Genomic DNA, 27,849 nt, shown 5'->3' on the forward strand with positions numbered 1-27,849 from the left:
GAATATAATGGGAATAATATGTAATAATGGATAGACAGAGATAGCCTTGTGCCTGGCACATAGTAAGCTCTCAAAAAATGTTAGCTACTGTTGACATTCTCTTCAGTTTTAGAGCAAAGTATCAGGTACTATTTGAAATTCAAGAAGTTGGAGAGGATGTGATCATGAGTTATGAAGAAAGATAGTGTTTAGCTACAGTGAAATATCACACAAGCCTTAGGAGGAGTAAAAACAAAACAGACACAGCGTGCTCCCAGAGCAAATACTATTTTCTCTGATGTCAGAATGCCCTGTGCTTTCAGTGTCTGAGCGTATATCGAATGGAAAATGTTATTTCAGTAAAAGTGTGTGGTTTTCTTACAAAGCAATCAAAAGGACAAATGCTGCAGGAAAAAAAAAAACATATATATATATATATCTCCTAGAAAGTTCAGGAAATAAGGTTTGTGGGTGGCAGTGTGGCATGGGACTAAATTTATTAATGTTTGGAGTTACAGTCATCATCTTTGGAGAAAGATTTCCAAAAATTTCATTTTTTTTAATGCAAAAAAAGGAGAGGAAAAAGAAAGAACAAATGTGGAAAATGGGTTTTGCATGGATAAGCAAGGAATTTGAAGTGCATCTTAATGATACTAAATTAGTCTGCAACTTTTACTTGGAGAAACATCGAGGGGGAAAAATAAATAAATATGAGAAAGCAAATGCATCAAGGAGAGAGATTGACCAAATCCAGTGGCTACTTTGATCCACTGGCTGGAATCATATTATTCATGAAGGGTGTCCTTGATGGGTGCTATTTTACAGATCTTGCCCTCAAAAAGGCTACGTAAAATAAAGACCCTGCAAAAGTGCTATGGAGCTTACCATTTAAAAATAGCGCAACATCAAGCAAAATGAAACTTTGATTAGATAATGTTTGATGTATTCATTGTTTTCTGTTCTTTACGAAAGGCTGCCTACCCTTCTGAATATAGTATTGTGCTAAAGATAGCAGGGAAGCTTAACAAAGTGATGAAGATAGCGGTATTTGTTTGCATCACCCAGGGACATGATAAACCCTACTGCAAGGTCATATGTAAGAGGTGGTAGCACTGATGTCATGGCCTTGGCTGTAGGATGCCAATGGAAATCTTTGAAAAAGTTTTTTGTTTTTTTGGTGTTTGTTTGTTTGTTTGTTTGTTTTCTTTTGTTTTGTTTGTTTTGCAACTTACCTGATTTTGAATGATGGGTTCAACGTTTCATCAGGTTGACTCTGGTTTTAAATCAGACTGAACTAACTTACTTTTATAGTTGAAGTTTATCCAGATGTGTGAATAGGCTGAAACAGTAAGTGTACAGAGGTACATAATAAGGTGAGCTATGTCTTACAAAATGATCTGCAAGGTTCAAAAATGCTCATATACATTGAAACAGTATCCTATCATGTAGATCACAAGAAAGCTATGGCACCCAATCCCTTGTGCTTTTGTCAGAAGAATTATTTGGTATAACCTGGGTATTTCCTCAAGGCACTACCCTGCTGAAAACCCTCTACTCACTTACTTTTTTGCTTAGAGTCAAACAGAAAATCTTTATAATATCCCATAAGGTCCAGTATGATCTCCCGGCCACTATTTCTCAATCACATATAGGTGCTCAATGCCATGGTCCCAGCCCACCCCTCATCCCACCAGCAGCATCTGAAAATATATGAGAAATGCTGTTTTCAGGCTCCCTGCAAGACCTCATTGATCAGAAACTCTGGGTCCTGTGTACAGAGTCAGTTTGAATTTTCCCAAGCATTCCAGGTGATTCTGATGCCCTTGCCCAACTGCTATTACCTTGTCCCTCATTCACCCAACTGTGGCCATATTAGCTCCTGGCTTACCTATTGTCTTCTAATCCTCCCTGCCCCAGAACCTTTGCATATGCTAGTCTCTCTTCCTGGAACACTCTTTCCTTGCATCTCTACAAGGCTCTCCTCTCATCCTGTAGGGGAACACGATGTCATTGTCTCCCCCATGGCTTCCATGACCACTTTACTTGGTACTGCTAATTTTATCTACCCTCTTTTGACACTTATTATCACCCTCCCCTAATTTCATTTCTTCTACGACAATGCTCATTACCTAGTATACTACACATTCCACTTTTTTTTTTTTTTTTTCAATTCTGAGATATTTCTTCTAGAAAGTTAGCTTCAAGGGAGCTTTTGGTTTGTCTTGTTCACTGCTTTAACATCAGCATCTAGAACAGTGACCACCGTGTAGCAGGTGCTTAAGAAATAATGTGCTTAGGAATGCCTGGGTGGCTCAGCAGGTTAAGCATCTGCCTTTGGCTCAGGTCATGAACCCAGGGTCCTCGCATCCACCTCCTTGCTCAGTGGGGAGCCTGCTTCTCCCTCTGCCTTGGCCCCTCCAGGCTCTATGTCTCTCTCTGACAAATAAATAAATAAAATGTTCAAAAAAGAAAGAAAGACTGTGCTTAATCCAGGAATGAACCCTCTCATCTCACAAACTGCAAATATTGGCCATGAGGGGATAAATGGAAGTGTGCCAATCTATGACATTTACTCACAGAGAATGGCCACATCTTTTTTATTTTTTATTTTTAAAAAAGTGTTATTTATTTATTTGAAAAAGAATGGGGAGCATGGGGGATGGGCAGAGGGAGAGGGAGAAGGAGACTCCTCACTGAGCAGGGAGCCAACAAGGGACTCCATCCCAGGACCCGGAATCATGACCTGAGCTGAAGGCAGAGGTTTACCCAACTGAGTCACTCAAGTGCCCCTAGAACGACCACAACTTTTAATTCTCAACATGGCTGCCTGTTCTGTGAAAGGTTGGAACTTTACGTTCTGTCTCTCTGATGACTGTGAGACTGTAATAGAGTATAGCTATGAGTAGCAACAGCCACACTCCATTCTCCATGCCTGTCAATGCCACCTCATCCAATCCTCACAGCAAGGGCATGCAGTAGTTCTTCATTGTATCTCCACTGGGAAGAAAACGAGAGAGGCTGGGGGTTCTTGTTCAGAAAGCTTGTGAGGCAGGATTTGAATTCCAGCAGTCTGAGACCAGAGACCACGATTGTTACCTCTGTGTAATTCTGTATCCCAGATTATATGGGGATTGTAGAAGATAGTTTTATCTGTGTAAGAGTCAGGCAAAATTCCAAATCAAAGCTAACTTAGACATTTTTGCAAAGACCGTATAAGCTCAACATTTCACAACAATTTAAATCACCCATTTCTATATGAAGGGAATCTGCCCTCCAACTCCACTGAGTTCCTCCCAAAAATGTATCTCAGGTTTTAATATTTTTAATAGGCCATGGCCAGACCCTCTCAGCTCCTAATGTCAAGAGCCTCAAATCCTCTGTTATGTATATCAGATCTTTGGGAAAGAAAAGGAAAAAAAAAATCTATTATGTAAAAGCTAGAGGACCATTCAATCATCTTACATCAACAGATTGGACAGAGATTAGAAAGCTAGCAAACTGGCAGTTTTCTAACTCCTGAGTGACTGTAGCCCCTCCCTCCTCAACAACCACATAGGCATGAGTGGGGAGCCTGTTAGAAATGCAGAATCACAAGCCCCATCCCAGACTCAGGAATCTGCATCTCAAATTACCCCCAAGTCATCTGTACCCCATTAGAGCTTGAGAAGCATGACACTAACCCATTGGTTCTCATACTTGGCTGCACTCCAGAATCGTCTTGAAAGTTTATAAAACCTGGGTTCAATCCCCAGAGACTGATTTAATTGGTCTGCAATACAGACAGGAACATATTCTGTTCATGTTCTCTATGTGATTCCAACGCGCAACCAAGTGTGAGACCTGCTCCTGTCCTCATTTGGGGTGTAGCCGTAAGCACCCGTGCTTGTTAGTCTGATCTGCCTTTTAGTCCCTCCACAAATACTTAGTTCCCTGCCCGAGAGATACAGAAACCGTTCGCAAACGAAATTTTTATAGAGTTATTCTTTTCCAGGGTCAGACTGAGAAACACGTACTGCTAATGCGACACGAATTAACCGGAACTTTCATCAGTGAGTCACTGACCAATGCTTCCGCTGTCCTCTCCCTGTTGACTTTCAGAGCAAAGTGAATCATCTCTCCCTCAACGGTGGGTTTACCTAGTGTTGCTTAGACATGGAGGGTTATCTCTCTGATGTTTAGTACTCCAGATTGCTCTCTAGCCATACACTTACAGCATTACCTATTTTTAAAAAAAATATTTTATTTATTTATTTGACAGACAGAGGTCACAAGTAAGCAGAGAGGCAGGCAGAGAGAGAGAGAGGAGGAAGCAGGCTCCCCGTTGAGCAGAGAGCCTGATGTGGGGCTTGATCCCAGAAACCTGAGATCATGACCTGAGCCCAAGGCAGAGGCCCAACCCACTGAGCCACCCAGGCGCCCCTAGCATTATCTATTTTTGTGCCCTAGAATCCTAAACGGCACGGACTTTGTCATTTATCTCTACAACCTCAAAGCCTAGCATAGCCTCTGCTTAATATATGTTAAGCTTGAAACTCCATTCTTCCTTCAGTTGTAAAAACCCTCCATGCCTATTGTAGCATCATACTCCATATACAGTGCTCAAGTTGAATATACGAAAGAAGTATAAAAAAAAATGGGGAAGATCACAAAGGTCTGATTCATTAAATGTGTATGAAGTGTGTACCTACTTGCCAAGCATCTCACCAGTTACTCTACACAGAATACCGAGTGCCCTTTTGTTGGCTTACAATCTAATGGAGAACATGGGTACATCCTTAAAAAACAAACAAAAAACCTATCTTACAATACACATGCTAAAGAAGAAAAATTCTAAGCGGCTGAGTCAAACACTAAGTGAATCTCATGGAAAAGTAGATCGATTCCAGCTAGTGGCCGGCATTACCTTCCAAATGTGATTTCTGAAAGATAGGAGATAGCGAGCAAATGCATTCTTGATTCTGAAAAGTAACACAATATGCAGTGATAAAACGATGGTTATAGCAGTAACCTACACAGCTTAATTTTATTTTTCTCATCGTGTAGGTTTAGGCCCCTATCAGACACCCCAGCTTGGTTTGCAGTGAGAATGCATCTTCCAACTTTCCCACTTGGAAAAAGTTTTATTTCCTGACTCTCCCTACTCATTGAGACTCATTGAGACTTTGCAGTAGACATAATGAAAAATGCTTTTCAGCACCAACTCCACTATTCACTGCTTTGAACACCACAATAAATAGAAAGGACAAGAATTGAAAGTCTTTCTTTTCCCTCTTAGCTTTTTCTAAGTGCTGAACTGAATGGGTGTCAGCCTTCTGTTGTAGCCCTGGCAGTTCTTACTTTCAAAAGAACAATCAGAAGGAAACCCTTTCAGAAAATTGATCCGCCAAAGTTTGAAATGCTTAAAAATAAACTGTCAGTTCTGTCGGTTTCCCCCTCCACAACCTGTCAACCTCACCTCTGGCTTCTTATTTTCCAAACCCTAACAGCCGGGCATTCTTTTTCAAAAGGCTTCTCTGAAGCTCCTTCTTTGTCAGGAGAATTGTAGACCCTGACCAAATATTTTATAAATTGGAGGGAGACCTAAATGGGGATAAAAGTCGACCAGTGCTCCCTGCTGCCCTGACACTCCCACCTACAGAGTTCTGAAATTTGGGTTAGGAAAGAGTATTCCTTCTAAATTCAGTTTGGCAATTTCAATTCTCACTACTTAGGAAGAAATATGATTCTAGTGTATGTATACATCTCTCTGTGTGTATGCATGTGTAATATATAGCATATATTATATATATAATAAAGAAGTTCTCTCCTCCCTCCTCTCTCCCTGACTCTCCCCTCCCCCTCTCTCTCCCCCATCTTACTCTCCCTCTTGAGAGAGAATCTAGAATACTGGATGAGTAAGATCGATCGATCAATTGAATGATCTATCGCCAGCATTCTAGATGTGAGCTTCTTTTTTAGGTTCATAGCAGAAAGTGGCTCATATAATTTCAAATGGTTTTGGCTATTGCTCTTGTTGCTTCCCTTAAATGAGTCCTTCCCAAAGAACATTTTTTCTACAATAAATCCCACGGGATCCTATAACTGAGGGTGTGTGCTCGAGTAAGTGTACGAGATGCCATGTATCAAATCTAACATCTTGACAGTAATTATGCCCAAATTAACTCATCCAGAGGGGTCATATTTTGATTTTACAGCATTGTTCCTGCTCTTAGTGTCCTTGTCAAAGCACCTTTAGGCAAGAGTTAAAAATCAACAACATTATTACAGGTTTCAATGAAGAAAAACATTTCTGGAGGGAACCCTCACCTCTCTAGTAGAAATAAGGCACACAAAAAAATGTTAAAGTGGCAATAATGACTAGTTTTACAGAATGTCAGTCATTTATAACCTAAGGTTTAGCTCGGGAGCTGATACTTTGTCTGTTTGTTTTAAATATGGACTCTTTTATAAAGGGTGGTCAGAGCCATCTTTTTCTGGGTGATTTCAGATTGTGAAGGATAAACAAGTCCAATGTGAGAAATTCAGATCTCACATATCATCTTTGAGCAGTGGTCTTGCCTCTTGTCTGGGTTACAGCTGTTGGCCTTCATGATAGACCCAGCGCTCCTTTGGGATAAAAGTCCAGCTAGCATATCCCTAGCCTGTTTCATAGCACATCCTCTGCCTTCCTTGGTTAATGCCTCTTTGTCTAATTACTTCCTTCACCAAGTTGTATATTTCTTAAATGACAGACCATGACTCACTCAATCATCTCTATATCTGTGATACCGCCTGACCTTGATGCTTTGCCTGTGAGAGCTGCTTAGTAAATGCTAGTTAAATATATAAAATTCAAGAATGCTATGGATAGGAAAGCCAACATTGCAATTTTCTCTGATGTCATTTCCTGTCTTCCATAAACAGAGCTGCTATAAACCTAAATCCTCCACCCAGCTTTTAGGGGCTATTGATACTTGACAGTTCTTTTTCTGGTATAACCAAAGAATCACCAAATAACATTGATTCTACTTTTCTTTCCTTCTCTTTCTTCATTCTCAACATTTCTTAATACAGTTGCCCTGACACTTTGGCAGCAGAGTCAGAAATGTAAAGTCTACATTTCGTTCTTGCATTTAAAAAAAAAAATAGCATTGCTGTGGGCAAAGCATTAACTCTCCACACTTCCCTCCCCTACAAAAAGGCAGAGGAAAGATCATTTAAAAGGGGAGATCACTGTGATTCTGCATGCGATTTTATGTTTGGGTTCTAGAATATGCCAACCTTCTTAAACATCGTTTTTTTTTTTGTTGTTGTTGTTGTTCTTGTTTTTGTTTTGTTTTTATCTATCCTACATCTCCTATTTGCTAAAGTTCTTAAAGCTCTGGCCTTACAGCTTCATGGCTCTGAAGACATTTCCTCTTATGATGATTTATATTTTTTATATTGCGAGCATACCTTATATTGCTTTCTATCTACAGAGATTCTTCAAAAGTTTAGATTGTAGGCTCTCCATTTGTTTCCAGCAGAGATCATAACAATTGGGACCACGTTTTATAACAATTCCTTAGCTTGGTAGTATACCAAGAGCTGGCCCTGTGGTCATAAGAAAATGAGTCTCTCTCACTCCCTCTGCCTCCACAGTGCAGGTTCAGACAGACAAGCTTCTGGCCAATGGGTGCATTTCATCTCACCCATCCCTTTGAGGGTCTGGTTTTAGGTAGATATGTCAAGCTCACATGCTAAATGTATAAGCCAAGGCTTGGTCTTCAGACCGCACACAACGATTCAAATTCTTTCTCTCTCTTCCACAGGGCAATCCAAGTTAGGGTTCATGCTTAATGTCCCTTTCTTCTTTGTCTTTTTGAAAATTTCACTTATGTACTTATGAGCTAATGTATACATTTTAACTGATGATTATATTTTACACATTTGTTACTTTTATTTTATATTATTTATCTTTATTTTTTAGCACACAGGTTTCTAGACAGTTGAAAATGGAATCATCCAGGAGCTTATTAAGCAGTATGTTGCTTTATTTTCTCTTATTATAGGACATCTGGCATACCATGGTTACCAAAATAAACTGAAGATACCATCTTAATCTATGCTGTGAGTCCAGGGTAACAAAACAAAACAAAACAAAATTTAGGTCAGTCAGGCATGACTTTCTACAAATCCTGCCACATTCTCCCTCCTCAATTTTACCTTCTTAGTCCTCTCCATAGAACTTCCCACTGCCAAGCCCACTGCTGAGTAACGGCCCACTGCCAAGCCAGCGTAGGTGCTCCCTGGCATATCGAAAATCACCTGTATGTGACCCTCTTCCTTCCAAATCCCACCTTCTTTCAGGATCAGTTCAAGCCTTACTTTCTTTGAAAGCTCCCTTGATTACTCCAAAGCCCTGTCCTTATGAACTCATGGTCTCCTCTACACCACATACCCTACACAAGGACAAACATCCTCAACTTCGTGTTGAAACAGGTGACATGAAAAGGGATAGGGACTTGATTAAAACTGTCAGAAGTGAAACCATAATAAGTGGTAACTGACACCTGGTCATGGTGTAAGGGAGATTTTGAGGGAGTGGTAAGGTGAGCCGTGTGATGAAAGCAAAGGTACTACCTGCTTCTGACTTTGACCTTGTAATCCCCACTCAGAAAGTCCAGCCAGTATTGGTAAAACTCCCAACTTCTCAGAAAAGTCAAGAAGCGGCATTTTGGGGTAAAATCAGTGATTTTCTCCCAACTTTATTGACATATAATATATTTGCCCAATCTGGGCACTCCTTGAAAGCTACTATCCATCTTATAATTTCCCTGCTTGCCCATTCACAAAAGAGAGCCATGCACACAGATCCTCAGAAATCAGTCACTGAATTGAAATAAATCCTCACTGGCTTCTAATATTCACCACACACGAATAAAGGTGGGTGAGACAGAGGATACCCTGAAACGACAGTTTAGTGGCAAAAGAAAAAAAAAAAGAGAGAGAGAGAAAAAGAGAGAGAGTAATGCTGAGTCCTAACTTTTGTAAGAAGAAAAATAATACAGAGTTTTCTGAGGTAGACCATGGTTTTATTAGATAAGTCAAAGTGATCGTCACTGTAAGCGGAAAAGCAGAAGAATGAATTAGACATTTGAAGTTTTAAGATGGTTCATGGCCTTGGGTTTTATGACAAAAGTACAACTCCCTCTTAAGTAATTTAAAAGGAGTCTTGTCAGCAGTGATCTTTCTGAAGACTACCCATTTTCTATTAAAATGTGTGGGTGTATTTACCATAAAAAGTATGAAGGTTTGTATCTGAAGTCCTTATTTTCATGTCCTTCTGCCTTCCAAAGCCATCTATCACCGATAGTCAAAAGAGAGCCTTCCAAGAAAAGAAATGTTTCCAGCATTTTTATATAGAGGTGGCAGAGAAAGGGAAAATCTTCTAGACTACAGACTGAAGTGCATGCTCTTTTTATTTCTCTTCTTTTTTTTTAGTTTAGTTTTTAAAATTTTTTTAAAATATTATTTTATTTATTTGACAGAGATCACAAGTAGGCAGAGAAGCAGGCAGAGAGAGAGGAAGGGAAGCAGGCTCCCAGCTGAGCAGAGAGCCCTATGTGGGGTTTGATCCCAGGACCCTGGGATCATGACCTGAGCCGAAGGCAGAGGCTTTAACCCACTGAGCCACCCAGGCACCCCTTAAAATTTTTCTTTTAGATTTTATTAATTTTATTTTTATTTTTTATTATGTTCAATTAGCCAAAACATAGTACCTCCTTAGTTTTTGATGTAGTGTTCGCCGATTCTTTAGCTGTGTATCACACCCAGTGTTCATCACCACACAGGCCCTCCTGAATATCCATCACCCAGTTACCCCATCATCCCATCCCCCTCCTCTCTGTAACACGTAGCTTGGCTCCCAGAGTATGCCCTTTTCTAAAGAAAACTTTGCCATGCCACTTTTATTAAATCTGTACTGAATTTTTTAAAAAATCTGAAACATTTTCTATATCCCAGACTGAACGGTGTGGGGAATAAAAGGAAGAAAGTTAACAGCTGGAGGAATATGGGTTAAGGGAGCACAAGGTTTGCCAGTCAGGCAAGACGTAAATATATCTTAGCCTTCTCTTCCAGGGAGTCTAGCAGTGGGTTGACCATTAGCACTGTGTTAGAACAGTCAGAGACGCACAATAAGTGTCAACCAGGATTCACAGGAAAAACAAAAAAACAAAAAACAAAAACAAAAACAAAAACAAAACTAAGAAACAAAACAAAACAAAAAAGAGTTCCCCTTGTAAATGAGAGATTTTTTTTTTTTTCCCTGTAAATGGCAGCTTAGAAAGTCAATGTTCAGGTCCTTAGTTAACATAATTATGATAAAATATTTCAGGGTTCATGCATGGACTTCCCAGCTGAAGCTGTGTGTTGAGAACTTTGGCAGTCGTTAAAAAACAGAGCAATTTGTTGTGTCATGTTCATCTGTACTTTGGAAAATGGTACACTCCCCAGCAAAACCATGATGGTTAAGGGCCTGGCACATTTCACAGTAATAGCTCTCCTGAAATTGTCAACAGGTTACACACGCGGTGGCGGATGCTTGAGAAAGTAATACGCGTGCATTTTATCCATGTGTGTCTGTCTTCCTCCTTTGCTCTCTTCCTTTCTTCTTCCTTCCTCCCTCTTTCTTTTCTGGTTTTTCTTTTTTCCTTTTTTTTATTTCTTCCTCATGCACTTACTGTCATAAAGTTTTCTAGTGACCAGTAACAAACAATATCCCTGTGATACACTCTCTGTTCTCACAGAGATCACACAGTCATAAAGGAGATTATGGATGACTTGAGGATGACGCTCCAGAGGATGCCATTAATAATAACAAAAAAGGGGCACCTGGGTGGCTCAGCCAGTTAAGCATCTGCCTTCACCTTGGGTCATGATCTCAGAGTCTTTAGGATGGAGCCCCATGTTGGGCTCTTAGATCAGCAGGGAGTCTGTTTCTCTCTCTCCTTCTGCCTCTCCCTTCACTCTTTCTCTCTCTCTCAAATGATATAAATAAAATCTTAAAAAAAATAATAACAATAAAAACCTTACTCAAGCTCCACCAGATATGATGCTAGTTTCCTTACATTTTTACCATCTTCTATCTGTATTACAGTGAGGAAGCTTCATACTGTCTAGAAGACAGTTTCCATATCTATGATCAAGGATCACAATAGGACCCACTGCACACTTAGCATCATGTCTTATGCACGGCACACACTCCATAGTTGCTAGCGCTTATCATTATCATTGACTTTGATCTTCCAGTTTGCGAATAGGAAAACTGAGCCTTGGAGAACTGAACAGATGCGTTCATGGATGTGCTCATGGTCACCCAACCTATGGAAATCAATAGTTGCAATGTGTATGTGCTGAAATGGCTGAAATGGAGAAATTAGTCATCAAGATGGGGCTAAAAGAACAACAGAACTGTAGTACCAGCAGCAGAAATAGAACCTGCATGGTCTCCAAGTAATTTAGCACTGCATGCACTCCAAGTAACTTAATTTAACCTTCACCTGTACCTCTAGAGAAAATACAATAGCTCCATTTTAGAGGTGGGGAAAAAACAAGTTAAGGAAGTTTGAGACGTGGCCAAAATTACAGTTAGTAAGTGTCTGGGCTGCATTTGTTAGACTTACAAGCCCAAGCTCTAATTGGCACACCATGCAGCCTGCACCAGAAAATGGCAATAGTTTGAATTCACACCTAGTCTTGGCAGTACTTGAGTCCGTTACAGATAGATGGCATTGAAATAATGGATTTTGCACAGCCTTTCCTGTAAATTAGCTTCCAGCCTTAATATAGTGTTCCTAAAGTTGATTTTTTGCTAAATGTTGCTTTATTACAGCAACACTATGTGTGGATTTAGTCCTTTTTGAAATGCCTTTTCCCCAGAGGCATATCAGCCAACAATAACAGCAGCTATATTCAGCTGAGAGCACCAGATAACTGATTTATTTTGTCACTGGCACCTTTATGAGCCTCATTTGCTAGAGAAGAGCTGGGGGAAAAAAAAAAAAAAGAAAGAAAATAAGAAAGAAAAAAAAAAGCTGCCTTTCATTTCTTTCTACAATGTGGCACTGAAAGGCTAAAGTACCAAAAGTGATCTTTAAGCCAAATTTCAGGTGGAGAAACTCACTATTTTAATGAGTCCTATTGCTAAGCGAATCCAGCATGGTGTTCAAGGCTTACCAGCAGTGAAGTGAGAGAGTCTCTAGTTCCCCAAGTGAATACACAGAAGCCAAGGAATGTCCTGCTGTCATTTCATCACTATCCAATGTCCAGCCCCCTGAATTTTGTTCTCCTGCCTTCATGCCATCTGAAGTGAGTATTTCCAATATTAAAACTCTGTGCTATCTTCAGAAAAGAAAAAGAAAAAAAGAACAAAACATACAATGGGCTGAAATCTCTATTGCCTCTGGTTCCCCAACTGGGCACTTTAACTGAAGAATTCAGCCAACTTAAGCATGACTGGGACATTGAGAGCTCATTAGTAGCAAGCTATTTAAAGTAATTTTTACAGGTATTTGGGGTGCTCTCACCTGCTTCGATACTGAGAGGGAAGATAATGTGGCTTAAAACTTTGTAACCAGAGGGCAGACACCACAAAATCATCTTCTTTGCATTTCATTTGGCAAATGTTTATTGAGTACCTACTATGTGCCAGGCATTGTCCTTCGGGCTGGAAGCCAGGAGAGGACAAAACAATGTCCCCACCCCCATGGGGCTTTTTCTCAAGTGTAATTATTCAGATAATAAGGTAAATCATGGAAATAAACAGCATGTCAGTGGTAGTAGGTGCTATCGACTACATCGAAGCAGAAAAGAAGGAGAGACAAGACATGTGTGCCTGGGAACAGGGATGCATTTCCCAGGGGTCCGAGAGGGATCCACTGAAGAGTAAGGACCTGGAAGAAGTGAGGCAGTAATGCAGCTCTTTGAGGACTGTTATGTGTTGAATTGGATCCCTTTAGAAATGGTATCTTGGTGTCCTAACGCCATCTAAGAATGGGGTCTTATTTGGAGAAAGAATCTTCACAAGTTAAAATGAGATCCCTACTGTGGTCCTGAATCCAATATGACCGGTGAACTATAAAAAGAGGACTTTTGGAGACAGATTCATAGAGGGAGGCCATTGTGAAGAGACACTGGGAGAAGACAGCTAGAGGTAGTACTGACAGAAAGCCCTAGAGAAGATTTTTCCCTCACAGCCCTCAGAAAGAATCCACCCTGCTGACACCTTAATTCAAACTTCTAGCCCCCAAAGCTATTGTTTAAGGTAATTCTGTTGTTAAATCAGCCAGTCTATGGTACTTTCGTACGGCAACCTTAGCTAGGAGAAGTGTGACTGGGACAGTACTGGGAGAGAGTATTCCCGGCATGCTCATGGGGGAGCAAGGGGACTACACCTAGCAGAGAAGAGATTCTTGGGGGATCTTCGTTTATTATGGTGCTTCGAAGCTAATAAAGTAGCTTCGTGTTCATTTTTTTCTTTACATGGTATCACAACTCTGTAATCAGTGAGATGAGTGTGTGCAAGCAGCACGCATGTGAGTGTGTGCGTCCCCTGACCCCAAAAGAAGGTGGGTGTCAGAGTTAAATTCCCTCTGCAAAGTCACGAGGCTGGCCATCGACAGAACATTCCTTCAGCCATCAATATGTGCCTCCAAATGGAGTACTCTTAGTGTCACGTAGGTTGAGAAAATATCTATTTCTTAAACTGTGTCCTAATCAAAGCAACTCTTTCCTTCCCTCATTATCTCTTATTAGACAGGATGTGCTATTCATGACACAATTGGGAGAGGATATAGTTTGATTAACACATTATGCTGGAAATAATATTTTAAGACCAGCCGGCTTATTCTCACACCAATTGCAGTATCATCTTGATTGTGTCTGAGACAATCAAGAGTGGAAACAGGATGAATCACCTGAGCTCTTTGCCCTGTGCCACGCGAAGGTAAAGAAAATAGGTCCTGCGGTAAACTGGTTGGTGTATGTGTGAAAAGGGACAGAAAAGCTATTTTATCTGGGAGTCTAACCACAGGACCTAAAACAAATATCTTACACAGAGCTTATGGACAGATTGGTGTTCAGATATGTGAAGAAGAAAAACTAACTTTACATTCTGGAAGCAGTTAATCAACAATGAATCCACCGTGTTTAGGAAATACATGTCTGTATTCCCTGATCTGGGAGAACTGAAAAGCTTGCGAATTTCTCCATATGATAATCACTACTTTGTAACGAGTAGAGTGCCAAACCCTAAGGACTTCGTGGAGAATGCATCTATTTATACATTGCCTACCAGGGATTAAGGGAATTAAATATCGAGAGAAAGAAAAAGTGAAAATACTATATAGGGGAGAAGCATTTAAATGCTGTTGAATTTATTGCATCTCATAATTGTGGGCTATGATTTCATTAGGTAATACATAGAGGCTAATGATATTGGAGCAAATTATACCAGAGTATAAAGTGTTATGGTTGAAATAGGTATAGTATAAAACGTTAACTGACAAAATCAAACAGACATGCTGTCTATGTGACAATAGCAATGAAATGGCCATATTTTAAACCGAATTACCATCTTCTCCTCATGTCTTCCCAAGACACCTAGAACTTTAATTGAATAATAATGACATGCTTATAAAGCTAATAGGTTGCAGATATCAAGAGACCTGATGTGGAAATTATAAAGTGAGAGGTCAACAAGCTTATTTGCTCTAAATTAGTTAATATGCATTATTAAATAATATTAATTAGATAATTTAATGATGATACTGAAGCAGACTTTTAATGCTCAGCCCTTGATCCCATGTCTGCTTCTCTCCTACAAGCAATCCTCTTCTCTGCTTTGATTTGGAGGCTTATCCAAATTTCACCTCCAAGATACTCGTTCTCAGAACATTTTGTCTCTGCTGCAGACGCAGCAAAGATCAACTCTGATACAACTAAAGGTTATTTATGTTTCCATACGTCAGAGTCAGACTCATAAGGATCTGTCCTAAGGAAACAAAAAGTCTATGTATTGCAAACACATCACAACAAACGACTCTTTAATGTCCTGTCAGCCTCCAGACTAATTGACAGTTTTATTTGCATAAGTGGAGAAGCAGGAAATACAGAGAGACAGATGGGTGAATATTAATTGATGTTCATAAACCTGAACAATGCTGTTTGCATTTGTCAGTCCAGCTTCTCAGACAGCAAGTATTATTTACAGTATATTACAACCCAGTGGTGACACACAGAATGCCATCCGGAAAGAGGCCCACTGGCATTGGCCTTGATTTATCCACACAGGAAGCACTACTGTGGGGTTATTCACACCACACAGCCTGCAGCTGAGGGAAACTAAATTTGGGGTGGAGAAGAGGAGAAACCTAACAGAGGCCTAACATGCTCCCAGCTGTAAGCGAAGTTGGAGAAAATCTGCTTCAATTAATATTTATTTACCAAGAGGGATCCCTCCCAGGTTGTAGGCTGATGGATTCTGTCAGGTATGTTTAACTCCAAAGAAAGCAAGAAGAATTCAACTTTCATTTCTGTCCTGACTTTTTGACTGGTCAGTTCTCTGTTATGTAGGGAGGATTAGAGAAATCCTAATAACCTTCCCAGGCAAGGTTATCTTCCTTTCCAATCTATCTGAGCCTTTGAAATTCTATATTCACCTCATAGCCATAAGACATATAACCCTTAAGACGGTAAGGTCTACCTTCATCAGTTCAGGCTGCTATAACAAAAATATCATACTGAGGGGCTTAAACAACCGAAATTTCTGTTCCAAAGGCTGAGAAGGCCAAGATCAAAGAACCAGTTGGTTTGGTTTCTCAGGAGCGCCCCTTTCTAGTTTGTAGAGCGATTTCTCCTCGCTATAACCTCACATGGCTGAGGAGAGATCATTTTATGTTTCTTCTCATAGGGCACTAATTCCATTAATGAGGGCTCGACCTTCAATGACCTCTTTATCTTCCAAAGGTCCCACCTTCAAATATCATCACACTGGAGACTAAAGCTTCAATATAGGAATTTGGAGAGGGGGCACACACATCTATTCATATACCAATGAAAATGCATTACTTGGTTTTAGAATTGACATTACAAGATCTATGTCCAAATGACTAAAACAGGAGTCCAGGAGTCAAGAGTTTTACACACAACCATAGCTCTATCACAAACAGAATTTTTGAATTTGAGCAAGACATGTTCCCTCCCTTCGCTTCATTTGCTCATGTATAAAATAGAGGATGTGCTTGAATGAGATCATCTCAAAGGCTTCTTCAGTTTCAACACTCCATATTTCTATATATTATGAAATTAATTTTAAATCATTAAAAGAATAGAAAGAGAAGGAGTTTTAAATGAATTAATTCATTTTGTTTATTAGTCTTTGTTTTGGACACTCTTTCCTTGGCTATCACAAAGCTAAGTCTTCTTCTGTTTTCCTATTTTTTCCACATGTCAGTCCTGTCTTTGTACTCGATATTTTTGATCTGCCTCAGCCTCATCTATTTTCCCATAAGGCTCCTTGCGTTATAACCTACCATTCGATTTGCTCATCTATTATTTTTACTGTTTGTTATCTCTTTTGATCTGCTACAAAATAAGTTCCAAATTATAAAACTTAGGGCTTCTTTGTCTTTTATTGAGGTATAATTGACATACAACATTATATTAGTCTCCGGTATACCACATAGATTTGATATTGTCTATATTGGGATATAGACAATATAGAAGAGTAGCTTGGAAGAGTAGCTCCAAGAAGGAGCTTATGATAGTTAATTTAATATGTCAACCATCTAGATCATGGTAACTAGTTATTTGGTGAAACACTGGCCTGGGTGTTATTATAGAGGTGCTTTTTAGATGAAATGAATATTTATATCAGTAGATTTTGAATAAAGAAGATTATCTTCCATAATGTGGGTAGGTCACATCCAATCAGCTGACCTTCTAACAGAAAGATATACCTTCCTTGAGAGAGAAAATTCTGTCAGTTGACTGCCCTGGTTAAGCTGCATTATCAAGTCTTTCCTGGGTCTCCAGCCTGCTGGCCTGCCTCACAGGTGTACTTATTGACTTCCAGCAGCATACAGCCAATTCCTTAAATGAAACTCTCTTGAAACAATGAAAAGTCACAGACCAAGAGCAAATATTTGCTAAAGACATAACTGATAAAGGACAGTTATTTGAAATACAAAAAGAATTCTTAACAATAAGAAAACAGACAGCCCAATTAAAAAACAAATAAACAAAACAAAAACAAACAAACAAACCAAAAAAAACAAGCCAAAAACCTGAACAGACACATCACCAAAGAAGATACAGGTGACAAAGAAACATATGATGAAACATTCTACATACCTACGAAAAGGTCAAAATCCAGAACACTGACAATACGAAATGCTGGCAAGAATGTGGAGCAATAAGAACTCTCATTCATTGCTGGTAGGAATACAGAATGACACAACCACTTTGGAAGAGAGTTTGGTAATTTCTTATAAAACTAACATACTTTTATCATATGATCCAGAAGTTGAACTCCTTGGTATTTATCTGAGTTGAAAACTCTGTCCACACAAAATCTGCACATGAATGTTCATAGAAGCTTTATTCATAACTGCTAAAACTTGGAAAGAACCACGATGCCCTTCAGTAGATAAATGGATAAAATGAGATATATCCGGACAGTAGAATATTATTCAGAGCTAAATAGGGATAAACTATCACACCATGAATCGACAAGGAGAAAACTCACATGCATGTTCTTAAGTGAAAAAAGTTAACCTAAAAAAACTATGTATAGTATGATTCCAACTATATGACATTCTAGAAAAGTTAAAACTATAGAGACAGTCAAAACATGGGTGGTTGTCAGGGGTAGGAGAGATGAACAGGTAGAACACAGAGGAGTTTTAGGGCAATGAAACTAATCTGTACAATACTCCAATGGTAGATGCATGTCATTTTAATTTTGTCCAAACCCACAAAATGTACAATATCAAGTGTAAACCCTATAGACTGTGTACTCTGGGAGACACTGATGTGTCTAAGTATGTTCATCAGTTGTAACAGAATTATCACTGTAGCGAGTGATGTTGATAATAGTAGAGGTTATGCCTGTGGGGGTGCAAGGGGTATATCGAAATGCTCTGATACTTCAATTTTTCTGTGAACCTATAACTCCCCTAAAAACAGTCTTTAAAAAAAAATAACTAATCTCATTCTATACATCCTTTTGATTTTTTTTCTCTGGAGAATCCTAATATAAGGTTCAAAATTTATTTGTTGAATAGATGAATGTGTACCTAATCAATCTCTTTGAGGAAGATGAAATTGAGAGAAGTTAAGGGATTTGCTTAAGGACATACAGCTACCCAGTAGAGGGATGGAATCTGAATTCACTTGTTTTTCAAGTCTAAGCCCTGACTCTCTCCCAAATATGTAGACTCTCATGCCCAGGGGAAAGAGAACCCAAGGTAATTAAGTCTTGATGGAATCTGGAGCGGTGGAGAAGTTGTGCCAAAAAGGAACACCCCTGATGTGGGGAAAGCTTTCCAGACCCTTCTCAATGATCAGAGCCTTAAGGGCACCAGATGCCCTGTAGATACAAGTGTTTCAGATGCTATTGAACATGAGGCAAACTTCACAGATCTCTCCACAGCTGTCCATGTTAGAAAGAGTAAAGATATAAGACAAAGTCATAAGATATCCATGAGACATAAGATATGTCTTGGCAAGAAATGCCTATCCCCTTATTTTAAACCAATAATCCTAAACAAGATGTTTTCTAATTATGAAGATGGATCCACATTTATAGTGATTTTAAAGTTAAAAACCATGGCTTATATAATATATGCCCTTTGTCATTCTAAAAAAATGTTAATTTATATTATCTCACTTCTAGATAAAGACCTTATCTAGGATCTGATTTACCAACCAATAAAGCTCCTGAGACTTACTAATCACTGTAGTCTTGGAAAACAAAAAGAGAAATAAACTATGTCGGATTTTGACAATAAAGATGCTTTTTAAAGTATGTGTCTGATATAAAGATGTTTAAAAGCAGAGAAAATGTGTCAATAATTTCTAAGAAGAATTAATTAAAAAGCCTTCACATTCCAATTCTATTTTATATAACATCACATCCAGGGAAATTTTTAATATTGCTCTAGATTCTTGAAATGACACGATTTTTAACTGAAACACAGACTCTGACAGTACCTTTTTCTCTACCATCATAATCATATAAGCAGTATTGTTTGTAACACTGGTAGGAAGCATTAGACTTTCTCTACTGGCAGAGAGAATCCTGTGCAAAACCATTAGGAATAGATCTAGTGATTTATAAATAACATCGCATAGGATACAAAAGAACTAAACACTTCAAATGTCAAGGAAAGATGCATTTCAAGAACCTTTCTATTAACCCTTAAATATTTAGAACTATGATTTTTATTATTTTTTGTGTGGTTTTACTGTTTGGCACAATAAAATCTTCTCCAACTGGCAAATGCAAATTTCATGTTTAAATTTGCTACTCAATCAATAATGAAATACCATAATCCTCTTATAATATATTTTTTAAAAGTATAATGTGCAGTAATATAGGAATCTCCCATCCTACTAGAAAGAGTGTTATTTGATACAACTTTACTGGAAATAATTTGACTATATTAGGTGTCAAGTACAAAAATGGGTTCATACCTTTTGACTTAAAAATCTAATTCTGGAAGTATATACCATTCTTTTAAAATTAAAGATGTGGACAAAATATTTATTATTTCAGCTGGGCCCTCTCTAGGCATCCTTTCTGTAGGGCTGAAGAAAAGCTCTGTCTTTCAGGTGCCTATGAGGCAGCCCCCAAAATGAGTTTTATATTTACCATTTAGTGGTGTTCAGGATCCCGCTGAAATCATGAAAGACAATGATTAAATTTTCAGGAATTTTATGAACTGGTTGCTTAAATAAGACCTTTAATAAAAACGAAATTATATAAATGTGCAATTTAATAATTTATATTAAAAATACTTAAAACTCACTCTTACTAATGATTTTCTTACATTTTACTATTTCTATGCTCTTCAGGTTCTTTATACCTGTTACACTTGCAAGTAGAAACATAATGGTATGCTACTGTACCCATTCAACTCCGTGTTCAGTAATATCACATCTGTATTTACACTTCAGAAATCAGTAAGTGCTACAGATCAGAGCTTTATTTCTTGTTTTGTTGGCTGTCTGAACAAGTGCTCCTCAACTGTCTTTATTTCATTTTTATCACCCCCACTAAGGAGCCCTTTTGGATATTTTTGTCCTAATTGTCCTACCATGAAATATTTAAACCACAGACATAGTTCTGTTTATATATTGTATGTATATCTATGCTTTCTGCATGGAAAGGGTAACTTTTTTTGCCCCAACCTGACAGCCAGTTTTCGCTCCCATGAGGCCATATAACCTCCTTTGACAATGAATGGTATAAACTTAAGTTGATGGAAAAATGTCAATAATGCAGATTAAATTCAAGGATCTCAGGTCTATACACATTACTTTGTAGACACCACAACAAACTGAGAAATATTCTTTCAGCATTTGAAAACTATCATCCAATTCAACAAAGAAGCCTCTAACGTCATTTACAGACTAGTGGTTTCATTATATCTTTGTTGTTTTACCTTTGTCTTATACATTCATGTAAATGAAAAGTCAAACAATATTCATACTAGAAATACATTCATTTGTCAATCACAACCAACTACTGGTTGGCTATAGTTGCAAACTCCAGTAAAAATTCACAGCATTCTGTGAGAAGCAAATGGCTATATGGAATTTACAATAAAGAGTATTTTATCATTATCTGTAAATTGCATGTTATACATCTTTTAGATCAGTAAGGTTTATAAAAAGTAGGTATGGCAGCACCTGGGTAGCTCAGTGGGTTAAAGCCTCTGCCTTTGGCTCGGGTCATGTTCCTGGGGTCCTGGGATCGAGATCCACATCAGACTCTCTGCTCAGTGGGGACCCTGCTTTCCCCCCCCGCCACCTCCTCTCTGCCTACTTGTGATCTCTCTCTCTGTCAAATAAATTAAAAAAAAAAAATCTCAAAAGTATGTATGTATACATATGCATATATTTTGTCCTCTTAGAGCTGGCTGTTAAACATTACCAGCACACCACTGGGTCGTATACAACCTCTCAGATCAAATTAACATAAATATCTGCATCAAGTTGGTAGAACTCCATCAAGACATTTTTGGAAACAAAAGGTTTCAGCAGCCACTCTGGAAAACAGTATGGAGATTCCTCAAAAAGTTGAAAATAGAGCTACCCTATGACCCAATAATCACACTACTGGGTATTTACCATAAAGATACAGATGTAGTGACCCCAAGGGGCATGTGCATCCCAATGTTTATAGCAGCAATGTCCTCGACAGTCCATTCCAAACTATGGAAAGAGCCTAGACACCCATTAACAGATCAATGGATAAAGAAGATGTGGTACACACACACACACACACACACACAAACACCCCAAAACACACACATGATGGAATACTACACAGCCACCAAAAAAGAAATCTTGCCATTTGCAATGACAAGGGGATGAAACTAGAGGGTATTATACTCAGCGAAATAAGTCAATCAGAGAGAGACAATGATATGATGTCACTGATATGAGGAATTTGAGAAACAAGACAGAAGATCATAGGGGAAGGGAGGGAAAAATGAAACAAGATGGAACCAGAGGGGGAGAAAAACCACAAGAGACTCTTAATTAATCTTGGGAAACAAACTGAGGGATGATGGAGTAGGGGAGCAGGGGAGGGATAGGGCATCTGGGTGATGGACACTGGGGTGGGTGTGTGCTATGGTGAGTGCTGTGAATTGTGGAAGACTGATGAAGCACAGACCTGTATCCCTGAAACAAATACTACATTATATGTTAGCAACAACAAAATATAAAAATAATAAGAAAAAACAGGAAGGAAAAAAAGGTTTCAGAAAAGTTAACTGTGGGAGGAATTAGGAGAAATTTTTTTTTTAAAGATTTTATTTATTTGACAGAGAGATATCACAAGTAGGCACAGAGAGAGAGAGAGGAGAGAGAGAGAGAGAGAGAGGAGGAAGCAGGCTCCCCGCCGAGCAGAGAGCCTGACATGGGACTCGATCCCAGAACTCTGAGATCACAACCTGAGCTGAAGGCAAAGGCTTAACCCACTGAGCCACCCAGGCGCCCGAGAAATTTTTTTAACTTTTATTTTAGTCTCATACACATTTTTTTAAATTGGCATATAACTTTCTATCCTTCCCCTTGCAATCACACATAAACTTTTACTGTAATATCACAATGGCATAAATAAGACTAAAGTCCCCTAAGGGGAAAAAAAAAATAAATAAATAAATAAAATAAAGTCCCCTAAGGGAAATGCAAGGGGCAATCTGGGAAGGAGGTAAAATAGTGGGGAGGAAAAGGAACCAAGAGTATCTAGTTAAAATAAGGGAGGGAAGGAAAATAGAAAATGTAAAGAATTAAAGCTATCCCCAGGGCTGTTTGGGGAGTAGGGATTCTAACAATTCTAGAGGATCAGGAGGAGATCAGCACATAGACTAACCACCCAGTCAGTGAAAAGGAAACCAACCAACCAGCCAAAAACAAACAAACAAACAAACAAAAAACAGTAGAAGAATTTATCCCACCTGTGTGCATCCAGTTTGGGTTAATTATCTACATTCAGATCCAGGAAGGTAGCTCTGTTCTGTGAGGACAGAGACTCATTGCTGGCTTGTCAGTGAGTGAACGTTCGTTTTGTGCTGTGGCTGTACACTTGATACTCTAATTCTCTGTCAGTGGTGCTAGCAAGATGCATGTTTGGTGTAAAACCACTCTCTGAAGTATTCTTATTGGTATTTTTAGAGATTCTGTATCCTAATCCAAGCATGATTACTATCCTAATCCATGCAATTCTTTTTTTTTTTTTTTTTAAGATTTTATTTATTTGACAGAGAGACACAGCGAGAGAGGGAACACTAGCAAGGGGAGTGGAAGAGGGAGAAGCAGGCTTCCCGCTGAGCAGAAGCGGGGCTTGATGCGGGGCTTGATCCCAGGACTCTGGGATCATGAGCTGAGCCAAAGGCAGACGCTTAACGACTGAGCCACCCAGGCGCCCCTAATCCATGCAATTCTTATTTTGGACCAAAGACCAGCATCAGGAAGAATATATAGTCCTCCAATTTGTATGAACACATGCTTTATGAATCTTGCTCAGTAACATTCAGATACAGACCGTGCTGAGGAAGAATCACAGAGCTTTTCAGCAGACTTCCTTACAAACTTTCAAGAAGGATTGGGGCATTGTTTTTGTTTTTGTTTTTCTATTGAAAAACCGAAGGAAGGAAGAAGTACTATTTCATTGAATTCTGGCAATGAAGTGTAAATCCTCAGGCAAACAATACAATAATCAGGAATCAAATTTTAAAGACCTAAATCTTGAGAAGCACTTACTTAAAATGTTCTCTCTTTTCTCTGAACTGTATAAGAACCAAGAAGGGTAAAACCTTCACTTTTATCCAATTAAAAAAATAAGATCAATAAAATCTTCTTTCTCATTCTTTAGACCTCTTCTTGCTATTATCTGTCTGTATGTGGCTTACCATCTAACTCCAATACTTCTAAAGAAAACAATAAAGCAGATAACAGCTAAAAGAGACAAGTTCCAAGACTGCCATATTTTAATCCTAGCAAGAAATAACGTTCTTTCACATAAGTATGTTACTTATATCCTATGGGGGTCTCTAATCAAAACGTTTAATTTATAGAAAACAGATGGCTCTAGCTTTCCTCCCAACTTCTGTTTGTTATGATAAATCTGAAGCCAGAGATATTTCCCTTAGCGAGCCTAAAAATTTAGATAGATGATATAGAAAGAGAGAGAGTTAGCTATAGGCATAAATTTTGAGTCATTACCATTCACTGGTCTAAAAAGGCTGGTCCATAGCCTCAGAAAGATTATCAGATCTCATGTGAAAGTAGGTTTTGTACAGGTCTCGTGGGACTCTGCAGTCCAACGGAGCTTCATGTTTCTGTGTTAGCTGCTCAATGCATATCACCGGATCTCCGTGTAGCTAGGCTTTGGGGATGAACTAGTAAGCAGTCCTGGCTCTCCTTGGGGCTGTAACATTCTGCCATAAGAAGGTGGAAGTGTGACCAGAGCCGAGGAAACTTCAAGATAAAATAATTCACACAGAGGAGATGATATCCACCTCTATTGTTCCAGTCAGTGGTTAATTATAATAGGTAAAATATCAAAATTGTCAGGATAATTACAAGGCATGCTTCATTTTGGGTAACACGTATATAAATGAAATGATTAAAAGAGCTTCAGAGTCAAACAGATCAGGGTTAGAAGCCCTTTCTTGTCACATCATATTAGCTGTGTGGATAATCTGAGGCATCACAAGCTGCTAATTTCCAAGTCTCAGTTTTCCCATCCAGACAATAAAGTGAAACAATACAAAGCAAAAACCAAAACCAGGGGCATCTGGGTGGCTCAGTCAGTTAAGTGGCGGCCTTTGGCTCCGGTCATGATCCCAGGGTCCTGGGATGGAGCCTCGAGTTGAGCTTCCTGCTCAGCAAAACACCTGCTTCTCCCTCTCGCTCTGCCTCTGCCTGCTACTCCCCCTGTTTGTGCTCTCTCTCTTTCTCTCTCTCTGTCAAATAAATAAATAAAATCTTAAAAAAAAAAAAAAGAAAAGAAAACCAAACCAAAAAAAGGACCAAGTGAAAATCGAGAGTTAACTGATATGATTTATGTCACGTCATTAGTCATATGAAGACTGAAAGAAAATGGTATTTTTACTTCCAACTCCATGACACGCATTGTGCCTTATTTTTATGTCATTTTTTATGTACAAACCGATTGCAAGCAATAAGAGTTATGCTGAAGTTCAAGCAAAGAATGGTGAAAAGTGAAAGCAGGGTGGAAAGAACACGGAATGCAGAAGCAGACCTGATTACGAACCACGGCTCCACTACTTACTGCATTGTGAGCAGAACAGCCGGTGTCTCGGACTTCCTCACACGCAAACTGCAAGGAGTAGCAACCTTGGAGGTTTATAGTGAAGATTTTGCATACTGTGTATAAAGCACACAAATATTCTACCTAGCACACGGGATTATTATAAGCAAAAAGTGTCGCTGAACTGGAAAATTTACATTTGGGATTGGGAAATGAGACAGTTCCTAACAATAGCAATAATTATACCAACTTACATTAGCGTTATACTTTATCACTTCAAATATCCTCTATCTTAAGCACTTTTTGAAGTCTGCAGGGCGGGCATTATGCCCATTCTCAAAATGAGGGAAGTAAATCTGACATTTCTAAAATCCATGAAGAGAGGTGAGTGTGTGTGTGTGTGTGTGGCACATGTGTGCACACATGCATGTGCACGTACACGTATGTACATGCATATGAGAAAAAGAAAAGTCACGTTACCGGATAATTATATTTTAATGAGGTGGGAAAATCTCCAACAAGGACGGATGTTATTAAAGATGAAGAATGCTGAGAAGTGAAAAATGCTGTGAATCCTCTGCGCCTTCAATGTCCCCGCTCTCCCACTTCCACATATTTATGTGAATCACTATTGTTTGATGAGCCATTTTATCCTAAGTGGCATTATTGAGAAGATTAATGAGCCAGGAGACCTGGTGAATTAAATTAACATTTTTAAAGTTAAAATTTATCCAGATTAATAATAATTAAGCCCACAGAATATTCAAGGACAATACCACCAAAATCAATCTTATACCACTGTAAAAATAATTCACTTTGTATACTTGAGTTACTTATGAAAAGATCTGTCTTTGAACACCAACGAATGTAATTGTTTAGCACTGCAACTGTTCAGAAATACAAGTTTAAAGATTCAAGGAGAATGGAGTGTGGAATGAAAAGCATGCAACTTATTAGAAATTAGAATTAAAATGAATGCATGGAGTGAATAAAAACTCACATTTGAGACAATAACGTTCTTAAAACATCCAAGCCTTTAATTTACTGTTTTGGAGACTGGATAATTGGACTGATCCTGCATAGACTCTGTCCAATCGTAGCAGGAGTGAGAGTTTGCAATCTGCAGAGTAACTGCGAACAGTATGTCTGTTCCATTTAGACTTTGTCTTATTTAATGGCTATATCAGTGCTACCCACACGCCGCCCTTAAATGACCCAAACCAAGAACTTTCAAGGTCTTCTTTTTTCCCTCCTAGAAGGGAAATATTTCAAGGTGGAAAAGAATCAGCTCATTATCACAAACCTCTGCTATCTTTTTAGACATCTCCCTCCTTCTCAATTCTCTTACTTTGATTAATCCCATCACTGCTGTACTACTCCTCCCCCCAAATGTGTACTGCCCCCCCCTTCATGTTTTCATCTTGACAATGGTGTTCATTAAGGTAGATCTTTGTTTCCTTTTAGCTCAGACGAACTTGGATTTTAAAATGGATTGAGGAGGGGCACCTGGGTGGCTCAGTGGGTTAAAGCCTCTGCCTTTGGCTCAGGTCATGATCCCAGGGTGCTGGGATCAAGCCCTGAGGGGCTCTCTGCTCACCAGGGAGCCTGCTCCCCACCCCCCTGCCTGCTGCTCTGCCTACTTGTGATCTCTCTCCTTCTGTTAAATAAATAAATAAAATCTTTAAAATAAATAAATAAATAAAATGGATTGAGGAAAGAGCAAAAATAAAGAAATATATGAAAATCATGAAACTATATTGTGTTTAAACCTGGATTATTTATTTTGGAGTTTATGGTTGTCTCAAAGGAGGAATTTTTCTCTTAGATATCTTCACATTGTCTTATAGTAAAAGCAAAAAAAAAAAAAAAAAATCAGATCCCCAATTGCAACTATTTCATGGTCTTCCTTCCATATTCCACAGCCTGTCTGAAGAACGATGTTTTGGAGATACTCTAGGTAACTAGTTCTGAAAATATTCTCATCTTCTAGGGGATGATAAGATGATATTCTTCATCACCTTTTACCTATCATCAGAGAAATCCTATACCAAAAGGTAATATAGAGAAATAGAAACAAAGAGCACATATCAAGTCCTTTAACAAGATTGACACATATACAGGGTCAGACACTGTTACCCTCTCACTCACCATAATCAAGGGAAGAGTCCCAAGATCAATGAAATACTCATTGGTTTCCTAGAGCAGCATCCTGTCAAGAGTTCATTAGAATGACCCATTAATCTGACTGGCCAGTGAAGTTTGGTGTGGCTGTGTCCATCATAAAAGCTTGATATTTTTCCTTATACTTTTCCCATTGTATTTAATTGATGATATATGGAGCAGAAACTCAGTAGGGAAACTTACTAATAGAAACTTACATGTAAGGGGGAAATAAGAAAAGGGAATATTTTGAGAAAAGGGAAGGAGCTTTAGAGTCATAAGACTTGTGTCTGAGCTCTAGCTTCACTATGATTAAGTGTGTTACTGTACATGACACCATTTATTTTGAAAGTTCAAAGATAATTGTTCTAGTCTGAATCAATGTCTACCAAGTAGATGTTCTCTTTCAGCAGTGGCGGAGTGAGGGATTTGAAGTCACAGAAAATCTGTATTTATGATTATATACTCTTAAATAGACCATTTAATCTTCCAAGCCTCAATCAACTTACCTATTAAAGGGAGTAACGAAACATAGCCCTTCTAGTTATTTTATGGACAACATGAAATTAAGTATACCAAAATATTTTCAGAGAAAAAAAAAGGTCAATAAATATCCACTCTTTTTTTTCCTTTTCTTTCCTCAGTATAACACATTTAAATGGTTTTAGGTCCATTAAGAA

At 38.7% G+C, this 27,849-nt stretch overlaps 1 protein-coding gene across 6 annotated transcripts in view; it reads right to left on the bottom strand.

Annotated features, from left to right (window-relative positions):
• LOC132008405 (leucine-rich repeat-containing protein 4C) overlaps positions 1 to 27,849 on the bottom strand; it is a 1,212,627-nt gene that overhangs the window by 381,253 nt on the left and 803,525 nt on the right. The window contains exon 6 of one of the 6 annotated variants that reach the window (XR_009401631.1): positions 25,508 to 25,701. The exons of the other annotated variants lie outside the window; for them this stretch is intronic. The gene's annotated coding sequence lies outside the window, so the exon portion shown is untranslated. Of the gene's footprint in view, positions 1 to 25,507; positions 25,702 to 27,849 lie in introns of those variants that run through there. 6 annotated transcript variants of the gene reach the window in all.

This window comes from Mustela nigripes, unplaced genomic scaffold (genome assembly GCF_022355385.1).
Source record: "Mustela nigripes isolate SB6536 unplaced genomic scaffold, MUSNIG.SB6536 HiC_scaffold_148, whole genome shotgun sequence".
NCBI lineage: Eukaryota > Metazoa > Chordata > Mammalia > Carnivora > Mustelidae > Mustela > Mustela nigripes.